Raw genomic sequence first — 16,742 nt, 5'->3', positions numbered from 1 at the left:
AAAACAGATCCATTTCTTACAGGGATTTGAACAGGCGACGAGTTAAATATTGACCAGCCTTAGAATTTCCACTTCCTATTTGGAAGTTTGCCTGCCATATGAGTTCTGTTATACTCACAAACATAATTCAAACAGTTTTAGAAACGTCAGAGTGTTTTCTATCTAATAGTAATAATAATATGCATATATTAGCATCTGGGACAGAGTAGGAGGCAGTTCAATTTGGGCACACTATTCATCGAAAGTGAAAATGCTGCCCCCTATCCCTAAAAAGTTAACAAACCTCCAGACGAGCTTCAATGCCATACAACACTCCTTCAGTGGCGTCCAACTGCTCTTAAATGCAAGTAAAACTAAATGCTCGCTCTTCAGCCGATCGTTGCCCGCACCCGCCCGCCAGTCTAGCGGACTCTAGACGGTTCTGACTTAGAATATGTGGACTACAAATACAAATACAGCGGTGTCTGGTTAGACTGTAAGCTCTCCTTACAGACTCACATTAAAACTTCACTAGGGTAAGGGGCACTATTTTCACTTCCGGATGAAAAGTGTGTCCAAAGTAAACTGCCTTTTACTCAGGTCCAGAAGCATATGCATGGTAGTATTGGATAGAAAACACTCTAAAGTTTCCAAAACTGTTAAAATAATGTCTGTGAGTATAACAGAACTGATATGGCAGGCGAAAACCTGAGAAAAATCCATCCAGGAAGTGGGATTTTTTAAATTATTCTAGTTTTCTATTGAATGCCATTACAGTATCCATTGACTTATGACTCAAATTGCACTTCCTATGGCTTCCACTAGATGTCAACAGTCTTTAGAAATGGTTTCAGGCTTGTATTCTGAAAAATTAGGGAGTAAGAGCACTCTGAATGAGTGGACACTGCAGTGGCCCAGAGCATTTTCATGCGTGAGACCGAGAGCGCACCTTTCTTGTTTACCTTTTATATTGACAACGTTATTGTCCAGTTGAAATATTATCGATCATTTAGGCTAAAAACAACCTGAGGATTGATTATGAACACCGTTTGACATGTTTCTACGAATTTTACGGATACTATTTGGACTTTCCATCTGCCTGTTGTGACTGCGTTTGAGCCTGTGGATTACTGAACAAAACACGCGAACAAAACAGAGGTTTTTGGATATAAACATGGACTTTATCGAACAAAACAAACATGTATTGAGTAAATGGGAGTCTCGTGAGTGCAACCATATGAAGATCATCAAAGGTAAGTGATTCATTTTATCACTATTCATGACTTGTGTAACTCCTCTACTTGGCTGGTTACTGTTTGTAAGGATTTGTCTGCTGGGCGCTGTTCTCAGATAATCGCATGGTATGCTTTCGCCGTAAAGCCTTTTTGAAATCTGACACCGTGGTTGGATTAACAAGAAGTTAATCTTTAAACCGATGTATAACACTTGTATGCTTCATGAATTTTTATAATGAGTATTTCTGTTTTTGAATTTGGCGCTCTGCAATTTCACTGGATGTTGGCCAGGTGGGACGCTACCATCCCACATACCCTAGTGAGGTTTTTAAGCATCTCCAATCCGAAATTAAATCGAGAATCGGCTTCCTATTTTGCAACAAAGCATTCTTCACTCATGCTGCCAAACATACCCTTGTAAAACTGACTATCGTACTGATCCTTGACTCAGCAAATTGGATGTAGTCTATCACAATGCCATCCGTTTTGTCACCAAAGCCCCATATACTACCCACCACTGCGACCTGTACGCTCTTGTTGGCTGGCCCTCGCTTCATATTTGTCGCCAAACCCACTGGCTCCTGGTCATCTATAAGTCTTTGCTAGGTAAAGCCTCGCCTTATCTCAGCTCACTTGTCACCATAGCAGCACCCACCCGTAGCACGCGCTCCAGCAGGTATATCTCACTGGTCATCCCCAAAGCCAACTCCTCTTTGGCCACCTTTCCTTCCTGTTCTCTGCTGCCCATGACTGGAATGAATTGCAAAAATCACTGAAGCTGGAGTCTTATATCTCCCTCACTAACTTTAAGCATCAGCTGTCAGAGCAGCTTACCGATCGCTGCACCTGTACACAGCCCATCTGTAAATAGCCCACCCAACTAACTCATCCCCATATTGTTATTTATTTTTTTGCTCCTTTGCTCCCCAGTATCTCTACTTGCACATTCATCTTCTGCACGTCTATCACTCCAGTGTTTAATTGCTAATTTGTAATTATTTCGACATGATGGCCTTTTTATTGCCTTACCTCCCTAATCTTACTACATTTGCACACACTGTATATAGATTTTTCCATTGTGTTATTGACTACTTTTGTTTATCTACTTTTGTTTTGTGTAACTCTGTGTTGTTTGTGTTGCACTGCTTTGCTTTATCTTGGCCAGGTCGCAGTTGTAAATGAGAACTTGTTCTCAACTGGTTAAATGAAGATGAAATAAAAAAAGTTCAAAAAAATAAAACTCCCTGTTGACCCACAACTGCGTGGCCAAGCACGACTCCAACACCATCAGTAAGTTTGGTGGCGACACAAAAGTGGTAGACCTGATCACCTACAACAATGAGGCAGCTTATAGGGAGGAGGTCAAATACCTAGCAGTATGGTGCCAGGACAACAACCTCTCCTTCAATGTGAGCAAGACAAAGGAGCTGATTGTGGACTACAGGAAAAGCAGGGTTGTACATGCCCCTATTCACATCGACGGGGCTGTAGTGGAGCGGGTCAAGAGTTTCAAGTTCCTTTGTGTCCACATCACCAACAAACTATCTTTCACGGTCCAAACACACCAAAACACATTTTACCCCCCAGGAGACTGAAAAGATTTGGCGTCGGTCCCCAGATCCTCAAAAGTTATACAGCTGAACCATCAAGAGCATCTTGACCGGTTGAATCACCACCTGGTATGGCAGCTTGTCGACATCTGACCATAAGGCGCTACAGAGGGTAGTACGGCCCAATACATCACTGTGGCCAAGCTTCCTGCCATCCAGGACCTATATACTAGGTGGTGTCAGATGAAGGCCCAAAAATTTGTCAAAGACTCCAGTCACCCAAATCATAGACTGTTCTCTCTGCTACCACATGGCAAGCAGTACCGGAGCGCCAAGTCTAGGTCCAAAAGGCTCCTTATCAGCTTCTACCCCCGAGCCATAAGACTGCTGAACAATTAATAAAATGGCCACTTGGACTATTTACATTGACCTTCCCACCCCCAGCCACTTTTCCCCTACCTACACGTACAAATGACCTCGACTAATTTTATTGTGTTTTATTTTTATTTTTTACTTTAGTTTATTTAGTAAATATTTTCTTAACTCTATTTGTTGAACAGTATTGTGTTAAGGGCTTGTAAGTAAGCATTTCAGCGCGTGTGACAAATAACATTTTATTTTACTTGGTTAGACTTTTGGGTGTCTAGGAAAATGTATGGGAGTAAAAAATATATATTTTCTTAAGGAATGTAGTAGAATAAACATAAAAGTTGTCAAAAATATAAATAGTAAAGGAAAGTACAGACAGCCCTAAAAATTACTTAATTAACCTCTGGGATCGGTGTCCCCCCACGGGACGGTTGAGCTAACGTGCGCTAATGTCATTAGCATGACGTTTTAAGTAACAAGAACATTTCCCAGGGCATAGACATATCTGGTATGGGCAGAAAGCTTAAATTCTTTAACTTCTAACTGCACTGTTCAATTTACAGTAGCTATTACAGTGAAATAATACCATGCTATTGTTTGAGGAGCGTGCACAATTATGAACTTGAACATTTATTAATAAACAAATCTGGCACATTTGGCAGTCTTGTCACATTTTGAACAGAAATGCAATGGTTCATTGGATCAGTCTAAAACTTTGCACATACACTGCTGCCATCTAGAGGTCTAATTCGAAATTGTGCCTAACCTGGAATAATATATTGTGATCTTTCTCTTGCATTTCAAAGATGTTGGAACAAAAAAAAGAAAAAAAGCATGTTTTTTCTTTGTATTATCTTTTACCAGATCTAATGTGTTATATTCTCCTACATTAATTTCACATTTCCACAAACTTCAGTGTTTCCTTTCAAATGGTATCAAAAATATGCATATTCTTGCTTCTGATTCTGAGCTACAGGCAGTTAGATTTGGGTATGTCATTTTAGGCGGAAATTGAAAAAAAGGGTCCGATCCTTAATTAATTAAATACTTTACACCACTGCTGAGATGTAAACTGGTTTGTGAAGAGGGAGAAAATCAGGGGGGGGGGGGGGGGGGGGGCAGTGCTGTGGTGCACCAATACTGAGGGTCAGAGGGTGAGATATCAGATTGTCTACCTTGACCGTCTGGCTTCTGTTCCTCAGGAAGTCCAGGAACTTTGGCATTAAGTCTTTGAACAAGATCCAGGTGTTGCACTCTGTGGTGGAGTGCCAGGTTGACAATATCTTCAAATCAAATCAAACTTTATTTGTTACATGCACTGAATACAAGTGTAGACTTTACCGTGAAATGCTTACTTACAATCCCTTAACCAACAGTGCAGTTCAATAAGAGTTAAGAAAATATTTACCAAGTAGACTAAAATAAAAAGTAACACAATAAGAATAACAAAAACGAGGCTATATACAGGTTAGTTGAGGTAATTTGTACATGCAGGTGGGGGTGAAGTGACTATGCATAGATAGTAAACAGCGAGTAGCAGCAGTGTACAAAAGGGGGGGGGGGTCGTCAGTGTAAATTGTCCAGTGGTGATTTAATTAATTATTCAGCAGTCTTATGGCTTGGGGGTAGAAGTTGTTGAGGAGCCTTTTGGTCCTAGACTTGGCATTTCATGTCTACTGACATGAGTGCCACTGGGCGGTAATCATTTAGGCAGGTTACCTTCGCTTCCTTGGGCACAGGGACTATGGTGGTCTGCTTGAAACATGTAGGTATTACAGACTAGGTCAGGGAGAGGTTAAAAATGTCAGTGAAGACACTTGACAGTTGGTCCGCGCATGCTTTGAGTACACGTCCTGGTAATCTGTCTGGCCCAGCGGCTTTGTGAATGTTGACCTGTTTAAAGGTTTTGTTCACATCGGCTACCGAGAGCTTTATCACACAGTCATCCAGAACAGCTGGTGCTCTCGTGCATGCTTCAGTGTTGCTTGCCTCGAAGCAAGCATAAAAGGCATTTAGCTCGTCTGGTAGGATCACGTCACTGGGCAACTCGCGTCTGGGATTCCCTTTGTAATCCGTAATAGTTTGCAAGCCCTGCCACATCCGACGAGCGTCAGAGCCGGTGTAGTAGGATTCAATCTTTATCCTGTATTGACACTTTGCATGTTTGATGGTTCATCTGAGGGCATAGTGGGATTTCTTATAAGTGTCTGGATTAGTCTCCCACTCCTTGAAAGCGGCAGCTCTAGCCTTTAGCTCGATGCGGATAATGCCTGTAATCCATGGCTTCTGGTTGGGATATGTACGTACAGTCACTGTGGGGACGACATTGTCAATGCACATATTGATGAAGCCGATGACTGAGGTGGTGTACTCCTCAATGCCATTGGATGAATCCCAGAACATATTCCAGTCTGTGCTAGCAAAACAGTCCTATAGTGTCATTGGACCTATTCAATTTGTAGGCAAAATGGAGTGGGTCCATATGTGGGTTCATTCATTGTGCATATATCCTATCGCAGACTGTATCTTGTTAAGGGTAGTATCAAAGCCAGTCCTACCACATGCAGGGGATTAATTGGATGGCATTATACACTCTGATGTAGCCTACACTTAGTCATCTGTCAATTAAAAGTTAATCATGTTGGAGCTAAACCTATGACTATGAACATGTCCCTTTAGGGTGACAAAAAAGAGCAATGAGTCTTAACAGAGAACATAATTAGATGTATTCAGTAGTGACTGTAACTGGTGAATAACAGCAGAGAGAAAAGAGGAAGGAAAAAGTCTGAATTGATTGCAAGGAAGCGTTGAGAGGGGTGACCAATGGAAAATAACATGCACACATTGCTTTTGGAGTGAGAGGAGTATTGTGTCGATGAAAAACAGGATAGAGAGAATAAGAACCAGATGCCATATTAATCCACTTCAGTCTGCAGGAGAGAATAAAACAGCAGGGAATAGACATAAATACATAAATAGAAGAGAGGGGACAGAGAATTGAAAGAGATTTAGAGAGATTGACTGTGACATTAGAGATGGAGAGAGAAAGAGAGATGAAAAGGATGATAGAGTAAGGGAGCTGGATAGAGAGAGAGAGGGAGGGAGATGAATAGCTCTGTGGAGAGAAAACAGAATGGATCACTATATACAGTCAGTTCGGAAAGTATTCAGACCCCTTTATATATTCAAATATTTTTTTTGTTACAGCCTTATTCTAAAATGGGTTAAATAGTTTTTTCCCCTCATCAATCTACACATAATACCCCATAATGACAAAGAAAAAACAGGTTTATAAAAAACTGAAAAATCACAATTACATAAGTATTCAGACCATTTACTCAGTACTTTGTTGAAGCACCTTTGGCAGCGATTACAGCCTTGAGTCTTTTTGGGTATGACGCTTGGCACACCTCTATTTGGGGTGTTTCTGCGTTGTCTTGGCTGTGTGCTTAGGGTTATTGTCCTGTTGGAAGGTGAACCATCGCCCCAGTCTGAGGTCCTGAGCGCTCTGGAGCAGGTTTTCATCAAGGATCTCTCTGTACTTTGCTCCGTTCATCTTTCCATCAATCCTGACTAGTCTCCCAGTCCCTGCCTCTGAAAACATAACCACAGCATGATGCTGCCACCACCATGCTTCACCGTAGGGGTGGTGCTAGGCTTCCTCCAGATGTGACTCTTGGCATTCAGGCCAAAGAATTCAATGTTGGTTTCATCAGACCAGAGAATCTTGTTTATCCTGGTCTGAGAAACCTTTCGGTGCCTTTTGGCAAACTCCATGCGGACTGTTTATGTGCCTTTTACTGAGGAGTGGCTTCCATCTGGCCACTCTACCATACAGGCCTGATTGGTGGAGTACTGCAGAGATGGTTGTCCTTCTGGAAGGTTCTCCCATCTCCACACAGGAACTCTCCCATCTCCACACTGGTGCTCTTTCAGAGTGACCATCAGGTTCTTGGTCACCTCCCTGACTAAGACCCTTCTCTACCAAATGCTAAGTTTGACTGAGCGGCCAGCTCTAGGAATAGTGTTGATGGTTCTGTGTTCTTGGGGACCTTCAATGCTTCAGATATTTTTTGGTACCTTTCCCCAGATCTGTGCCTCGACACAATCCTGTCTCGGAGCTCTACGGACAATCCCTTGTACCTCATGGCTTGATATTTGCTCTGACATGCACTGTAAACTGTGGAACCTTATATAGACATGTGTGTGCCTATCCAAATCATGTCCAATCAATTGAATTTACCACAGGTGGACTCCAATCAAATTGTAGAAACATCTTAAGGATGATCAATGGAAACAGGATGCAACTAAGCAAAAGGTCTGAATTCTTATGTAAATAAGATATTTCTGTACTTTATCTTTAATACATTTTCAATCTAAAAACCTGTTTTCACTGTCATTATGAGGTATTGTGTGTAGATTTTAAAAAATCCATTTTAGAATAAGGCTGTAACGAATAAATCATGGGGTCCGTATACTTCCCGAATGCACTGTTGCAGAGGCTGTTTCAGCACCAGCCTGGCCCAGCAAACCAGCCATCTCTGGTTCAGGGTCCTGGGAATCAGAGCTGATTATTGGACTGTAATTGAATCTCTCTGATATGCAACACGTCCAATACAGCTGCAATGCAGTGATCGATAGGCTGGGTCTAATTTAATATTCTCTTAATCCCCTTCCCCATTAAACACTTAATCTCCATCGGCAATTCTATTCTTCCTCTCTCCGCTGTTTTTTTCCCCCTCTCTCCGCTGTTCCTTCTTTCCTCACCCTCCTGTCATGTAAACAAAACTGTGTTTTCCTTATGTCTGTTTCTCTATATTCTTCTCTTCAGAACATCCCTCCATACCTCTCTATCTATACTGTCCAATTTGTCACTAGGTATGTACTCTCTTCCTTTTGTCCTCCACTAGATTACTTAATCCACTAGATTATTCATTACACCTTCTAATTTGCCTGCTCCCAATTATCCTGCCATGACAGAGTCGTCCCCTTGGCAGTCCCCCCTGAATGCATTGCCACAGGGTGCTGCCTTGGGTATATGCAGTTAGAGGAAGTTAGCCCAACAGAGTATGCAACTCCCAAGCCACCGATAGCGCGTTGGGGTCAGAGCTATACACTACTGCTCTCTGCAGACTCAGTGACACTGTCATTAAAATCAGGCAGGGAAAAAAGGAAGCAGCCCCAACAGTGTCCCGCCATCTGAAGCATTAAGCTGGGCATGCAAGACGTAGGCCAAAATGCCTTAGCGGTTTTTCACTACTGACCAGTTCGGGATAGTCAAACCAATCCAATTAGTTGTCTGTGATTTTTTTTACTAGTGTTTTGTTTTTGCAAACCTGTTTTTCATCGACACAATACTCCTCTCACTCCAAAAGCAATGTGTGCATGTTATTTTCCATTGGTCACCCCTCTCAACGCTTCCTTGCAAACCATAACTGTGAACGCTCCATTCTAGGCTGTTTAGTAAAGCAGAGTTTCAACTAATTTTATGTTGTAACACATAGTTGCACCGGAGCGATTTGCCTGACCCATTATCCTACTCTGGACCATCACTAATGGGGGTTACCATGACAACATACAATGTTCATGGGACTTGGTGATGCCAAAGATCCTGAGCAGTGGCAATGTGGAAGCTGGCGTTAATACACTATACAGACTTACTGTGTTAGTGTGCCTGCCTGCCTGCCTAAGTGTATGCCTGTGTACGTGCCTGCATGCATATGTGGGTGTGTGTGTAAAAGAGAGAGTTAGTGTGTGTGTGTTAGGAAGGAGGATGAGAGTATACCAAAACCAACAATGTGTGTGGGTAGGGCTGGGGTTTACAAGCAAACTATTTGATGTGTCTGGCTCAGTCTACAGCTGTTATACCACTGATCGAATGAGCTCAGCAAGCTGATTTCTCAACAGCTCTCACCTAAACTCATACTGTCATTGTTCTGTGTTTTGTAATACAGAAATGTACAAATGATACATTTTCAACATCAATATTTAAATTAAATAAATCAAATAATAATGCAAAACGGTAATATGAGATCTGTATGTAAAACATTTATATTTGACATTTTTGTAGATAATCTTATACACATCGACTTAAAGTAAGTGTATTCATCTTAAGATATCTATGTGAAACAACCACATATCACAGTCAAATATACGGGATGCAAACATTCAATTCCAGCTTAACAATGTACTATATATAGCGTTTTTGGTGGATTGGTGGATATAGTGTTTTGGAAATAAAGTTTTCAAATATAACACCCTAAAAGAAGGCAGTCATTTTCAAGCATAAGAACAAAAGTTTAAGTGGGTTACCCTCCCTGGCCAGGTTTTAGTGTCAGTCAATTAATCTGCAAGCTCACAGTCAGCTGTCCCCAATGACCTTGACCTCCATGTAGCCTCATACAGTAAGCTCTATCTCCCAACCATGCCAATTGATTTGACCCCTGTGTTGTGGGCAAAACAAAGCCTGTTTGATAGTGTCTGTGGGTCAATAAATCAAATCTCAACTAAGTGTCCTGTTGAGACTGTTCATTGGGGGTCATGGTTCATTGACACCCCCGACATGCACACACACACACACACACACACACACACACACACACACACACACACACACACACACACACACACACACACACACACACACACACACACACACACACACACACACACACACACACCGTATTCCAATGTGACGCCATGACCTTTTGCATCTCCAGTCCATCATGACCAACTTGGCCCGATTTTGGAAGAAGTTGTAGCCCTGCCAAAGGCAGAATTTTGACAGGGATCAAATACTATTTTTTTTCAACATAGGTGAGTTGTTTGATATTTGATGTTGTTATCTTCTCCCTGCATGACATCTCAACTTAATGGACTCCATATACATTTATTTCATGCTGGTGACATAATGTCACATCTTTTTTCTTTACATTTCAAAATAATTATAAAAACAGCTTTGAAACTAAACCCATGGCTTTTCTTCAAACTGTCAAAATATTGTCATAAAATGATCAAACCCATCCCCAAAGATGTTGCATAATATGCTCATATTTAGTACTAGCTTTCTTTGTGAATAACTCTAATGCATTATTTGCACGTCACGTGAAATTCCGTCTCAAAAGGAGAAGGCTTTTGATGTCAGCAGCAGACTCATAATGAATTTAAGGTCTGGAAAGCTTATACAATACAAGTCCTTTTTAAAGCTGACATAATGCTGTAATAAACAACTTACAACCTCTATCCAGTATTTTCTCTCTCTACAGCCAGTATAGATGACAAGTCATAGAACTAAGTGATAGTTGCACTGTAAATAAGCACCCATCGGGGGTGTGTGATTTAAGAGTTTATGGGAGTGCGTAGCGGCCTTGGTTGCGCTCCGGTTTTGATGCGTGTTGCTGTTAAGGGGCCATGTAATGAAGGTCCTGCTGGCTGAGTGATTGCTTAGGCTGGGCTAAACCTCGCTCTGTTGCCTCCCACCACCTACTCCCCCAGGCTTTGCAACGCCAAGCACCCAAATACCCTGTTTACTAATCAGCTGCCTTCAGTCGTTTGTATGACCAATGCGAGAAATTGCAAATCAATTTCTTTCAGATTTAGGGACTCAGGCTATGGATCAGATATTCAAAACTCCCTTGTGCTGCAGTGCAAAATGTAGGCTACATTTTATGAACAACAGAAGTTGGTAAGGTTGGACTGAATGAAAATAGCCATTGGATTGATATAATACAGTTAATGCAGTTGATTGAATTCTGAAATATTTGGTATGAAGTAATTATTCGCCATGAGTAGCCTAAAGTATGAGGGTATGCAAGTTAGATATCTGAACTGTGTAAGTGTGAACTGTTTCAAAGGGGGGTGCTGTTGATCAGAACTGCAGTCTCACCACTGCAAATGGAAACATGAAACTCCCAGTAATCTTAAGTTATATTATGGTTTATGGGTCATCTGCCAGCCTAAAGGTGCTGAGGTGGGTACTTTTAGTTCATCCCCTGGTCTGAGCTCTCCCAACCTGATCAGATAGGAGTGATTTTAAAATGTATTTTAATGTTTCATCCAGGCGTATATGGCCCTGGCCAGCACTTAGCCCCGGTGGAGTTGTCTGGGCACTTTATCATTTTCAAAATTAAAAATGGGAGAGCCGGGGAGGGGTAGGGGGGGATGAACCCCACATGCAGTAATATCGACTCAGCTAAGCGTGGACTAAGGTAGTGCTTCATTGGCCTTCCTCTCTGTCCCACTTCTGAGGCAGTGCTTGCCTCAGTTTAATTGGGCTCCCGAGTGGCACAGCGGTCTAAGGCACTGCATCTCAGTGCTAGAGGCGTCACTACAGACCCTGGTTTGATTCCGGGCTGAATCACAACCGGCCGTGATTGGGAGTCCCATAGGGCAGCGCACAATTGGCGTCATCCGGGTTTGGCCGTCATTGTAAATAAGAATTTGTTTTTAACTAACTTGCCTAGTTAATTAAAGGTTCAATAAAACATAAATGACAAAAATTATTTTGGGGCTGATTCAGTTTAAGAAAAAGAGGTGACATGTTCTACAACAGACTTTCTGCTTTTCTCTATGATTTTTTTTGTTGTTGTTGGTATTTTCTTAAAACTGCATTGTTGGTTAAGGGCTTATAAGTAAGCATTTCACTGTAAGGTCTACACCTGTTGTATTCGGCGCATGTGACAAATAAAAATTTGATTTGATTGTATTTTATCTGTAGTGTCACACCTGATGCTAAACATATAATTGGCTTTGGGGAGAGGGAATGAGTGTGCTGTTCTATTGCTGCACCACACTCCTTTAACTGCATTTGCAATGAGTGCTGGCTCTGTGATGGAAATTGAATCCCCCAGCACAGTGTTTTGAATGTGCTGACCACGTTGTCAAGCTTGACTGGTGACTTTGAACTGCTGGCCACAGAAGCTATAATGAATTCAGACGGGACGAGGAGGCCTGCAGAGAGAGTTAATGCAACATTTGCATGAGAGTGCCACCGTTATTTCCGTCATGATGCCAGCGCTTGCTGGAGCAAATCAAATAAATAAATTGAGGCCGGGCACAGCTAAGTTAGCGCCTCCTTGAAATATTCATTCGTTCTTCAAGAATTCAGCAACTTCTTTTTTTGCTTCTTTCTTCTCTCTTTTTTTTGGTCTGATCTCTGAGAATGCTCCTTGGTCTGAATTATTGAACTTGGCCTCTCTGGCTGTAAGAAAGGAGAGAGCGGAAAAGGAGAGAAAGAAAGAGACGTGATAGGCACAACTTCTTAAAAGGAGACATGTCAGGGGTGCTCCATGCTTCTCCAGTGGCCCCTGATACAAAGTAGGTTATGTTAATGGTATATTTGGGGGAAAATAAATGAACATACACAAACACCCTATGCTTGCCAGGATACCCCTGGAAATGAATCACAGAAGAGTAGCAGCTTGATCCGAGTGATCTGCTGAAGTTGAGTTTTACATTTTAGAAGATAAATAGGCAATACTCTCACTCACAATTATGTTTTTTCTTTTCTTTAGATCGAACAAAAAACATTTCAGCCCACAAGGACTACGTCAGCTAAATGAGACATTGTCATCCAGGAGCACAACACGGTTGGCATGTTGGCTCTCTATCATGTATCTGCTTTTCTCTATGATTTATTTTGCATTAATATATTGTGTCTATCAACACCATTGTGAATGGCAACAATGCTCATAATATCAGTCATCTTCCTCCACTTGACGGTTACTTGGTTTCTTAGATAGACCATCTCTAGCTCTTTGTTTACCTTTGCCGTGTTCCTGAGAAGTGCTTGGGTGTGATCATCCCTGTGTTTCTCAGCTTGTTGGTTCCCAACCGTGCAGCCACCACAGATGTTCAAGAGGTGATTACAATGTAGGAATGTTTACTTTCATTTCCTGACGTGGGCTGTTAAGTTCCAGTTACATCAAGATTGGAGAGAAACATCTGTTGGAGGAAAGTTAAATAATGAGCGTACAGTACATGCACCAGTATGGTCAAATTTGTGTGATTGAGATCTTAGAGATATGACAGGTGATTAGTATTATACTGATCAGAAGGATTGCACTCCAGGTTAACCTGATGAGGACAGAGGGCGCTGTTGTCACTTTGGGGGAAAAACGTGCTCAATTTAAACGGCCTCGTACTCAATTCTTGCTCGTACAATATGCATATTATTATTACTATTGGATAGAAAACACTCTCTAGTTTCTAAAACCGTTTGAATTATATCTGTGAGTGAAACAGAACTCATTTGGCACAAACTTCCTGACCAGGAAGTGGAAAATCTGAAATCGATGCTCTCTTCTGGGTCCTGCCTATAAATGGGCATGATACCTATTAGTATACATGCACGTCATACACCTTCCCCTGGATGTCAAGATGCAGTGAGAGAAGAAATGGAGTGTTTATCTTGGTCTGAGATGGAATACGTCCTCTTGGAATGACGTGTCACCGATTTCCTGTTTTCAGGAAGGCGCGAGGAGGACAGTGGGATTGCCTTTTGAAAAGCTGTCGTTATAGGCGACTACTATCTCCGGCTTTGATTTTATTTGATACATGTGACCATATCATCGTAAAGTATGTTTTTTCAATATAGTTTAATCAGATTATTGAAATTTTTTCGGGAGTTTTGCCGTGTTCCGTTCTCTTCCGTTTGTTGACATGGAGAGATTCGTGCCACTTGGCTAGTGTGCTTGCTAAATCGAGAGGGAAAGTGGCCGTTCTAAATCCAAACAACGATTGTTCTTGACAAAGGACACCTTGTACAACATTCTGATGGAAGATCAGCAAAAGTAGGAAACATTTTATGATGCTATTTCATATATCTGTCGAACATGTGAACTAGTCGTCGGCGCCCAGCTTTTGGGTACTCTCTAGCTATACCGAAGCTGTATGTCGAAATGAAGATATTTTTAGAATTCTAACACTGCGATTGCATTAAGAACTAGTGTATATCATTTCCTATACAACATGTATTTTTTTGTAATGTTTATGAATAGCTATTTGGTCAGAATAGGTGAGAGTCTAATAGAAATATCCGCACATTCTGGGAAAAAGAAGCTACGTTAGCATAATGGATAACCACTGATTTCAGCTCTAAATATGCACATTTTCGAACAAAACATAAGTGTATGTATAACCTGATGTTATAGGACTGTCATCTGAGGAAGGTTTATGAAGGTTAGTGAAAATTCATATCTTTTGCTGGTTTATTCGCTAACGCTAACGTGCCTATTGCTATCGCTAACGTGCCTTGATGAATGAATGCGGTAGTGTGGTAGGCTATTGTAGTAAGCTAATATAATGCTATATTGTGTTTTCGCTGTAAAACACTTAAAAAATCTGAAATATTGGCTGGATTCACAAGATGCTTGTCTTTCATTTGCTGTACACGATGCATTTTTCAGAAATGTTTTATGATGAGTATTTAGGTATTCCACGTTGGTCTCTATAATTACTCTGGCTGCTTCGGTGCTATTTTTGACGGTAGCTGTGATGGTAGCTGCAATGTAAAACTGATTTATACCTCAAATATGCACATTTTTCGAACAAAACATAGATTTATTGTGTAACATGTTATAAGACTGTCATCTGATGAAGTTGTTTCTTGGTTAGTTTGGTTGGTTCTTGGTTAGTTAGGTTGGCTTTGTGCATGCTACTTGTGCTGTGAAAAATGTCTGTCCTTTTTTGTATTTGGTGGTGAGCTAACATAAATATACGTGCTGTTTTCGCTGTAAAACATTTTAAAAATCGGACATGTTGGCTGGATTCACAAGATGTGTACCTTTCATTTGCTGTATTGGACTTGTTAATGTGTGAAAGTTAAATATTTCTAAAAAATATATTTTGAATTTCGCGCTCTGCCTTTTCAGTGGAATGTGGGAGGAGTTCCGCTGGCGGAACGCTGGAGCAGTAAAGGTTAAAAACAACTTATAGTGGACTGTGAACATCACATAACTTTTGAAGAGAGTAGTAGGATAGTAAATCACTGTGACACAGCCCTACTAAATTGTATTCCCTAGACCTTCGGGAGAATTGCCTGTCATGGAACTCACTAAAATATGCACCATTCTCCATTTTTAATCGTTGCTTTAAATATTTATTTTGATTTTTAAAGTAGGGTGACCACATGTCCCGGGTTGTGCGGAACAGTTCCGCATTTTTGCCTTTTGTCCCGCATCCCGCAACCAAATAGTCATGTACCGCATTTTATCAACAAGCTAAAACACCACTAATTTACAAAATAAGGTTGATTTATCACGTATTTCAGTTAGACTTCCCATTAATTTAATGAGAATTTACATTCCAACCTGCATCTTTTGCAGTCACGTTGTGTATATGACAAGCTAGCCTATGATAAGGATGTATGCTATTCAAGTAAGCTACACTGTCAAATGACATCATTTTAAATCAAGGGGCATGTTGAAGGTTTACTGTCTTTTAAAGGCACACAACCGCAGAATAGCACTTAAACAATACAGAGGAAGAATCATTGACCAAAATACAGAGCATATAGTACACGAGTAACCAGCAAGTGATTTGCTGCTCACGCTGTCTTGCACGCATGCACATTCTCTCTCTCTCTCTATAACAACTATGAAGAGGATAATGGCTTTCTCCATGCAATTGTGGCCAAAAAATTGGCCTAATCTTGGGCTGCCTAAGACCCAGTGTTACTCCTATTACATCTGACAATGTTAGCAGATTAACACTAGCTTGGCTGCTTAAACAAGAGTAATCCACTTTCATGCTATGGTTCCTGGTGTGTCAAACCTACGTCGAGAACATACACCGTTTACTAATGAATAAAAATGAATCTGCTAATTAGTAGTTCCTGGGCTCTATGTACTTATTGCTAACGAAGTGCCTGCAGCCAAAGATAAATACACACTCTTCAATTGTGTGTAATCATAGTGCCTGTCTCCCATCATATGATAATCAGTAGACAGTAGGCCTATATTAGCTATATAATTAGTTGGATAATAGTTTGTTTCCATGACTACAACATGATGATACAATTAAAAGTCTCAAGCCCACTAGTAGGTGCCATTGAGGTACCTCTGTCAATCCTCATCCTGCCTATACTACCAATCTTCCAACCCATTTGAACTGTTTTAGCCGACTGGCCCAGAAACCATGGTGATCCAAACACTGCAGCGCCGGCTACTGTACTATAATATAACACGATGACAGACAGACCACCATTCACTGCAGTCACCATGAAAACTCAACACCAACCACCCAGTCAGTGAAGCCCTACATCACGCTACGAGCCCATTGATGTCATAAACTAAGACCATTACTCTCCTTAGATAGTCCAACCCCAGAGGCCTTCCTTCCTTCAACGGGCCTTTGTTGCCCATGTGGATCTGTTCACTGTAACTCATGCGGAAATGCATCTAATTTGAATAAGCCGTGAAAAGACAAGCTCTGCCCGCTCTACACTCTGCCCCACGGTAGTGACAGCTAAACCAAGTAAACAGAGATAAGGAGAGGGGGCCCTTTCCCTGGACATTTGTATGTTAATAGATACCCTGGCCGTGCAGTAATCTCCTGCTGCAGAGAGGATTTTCGTAAGCATGATCGGTAACATGATCTCTTTCTGGGTCAC

This window comes from Salvelinus namaycush, chromosome 4 (assembly GCF_016432855.1).
Source record: "Salvelinus namaycush isolate Seneca chromosome 4, SaNama_1.0, whole genome shotgun sequence".
Taxonomy (NCBI): domain Eukaryota; kingdom Metazoa; phylum Chordata; class Actinopteri; order Salmoniformes; family Salmonidae; genus Salvelinus; species Salvelinus namaycush.
This window is presented reverse-complemented; position numbering follows the sequence as displayed.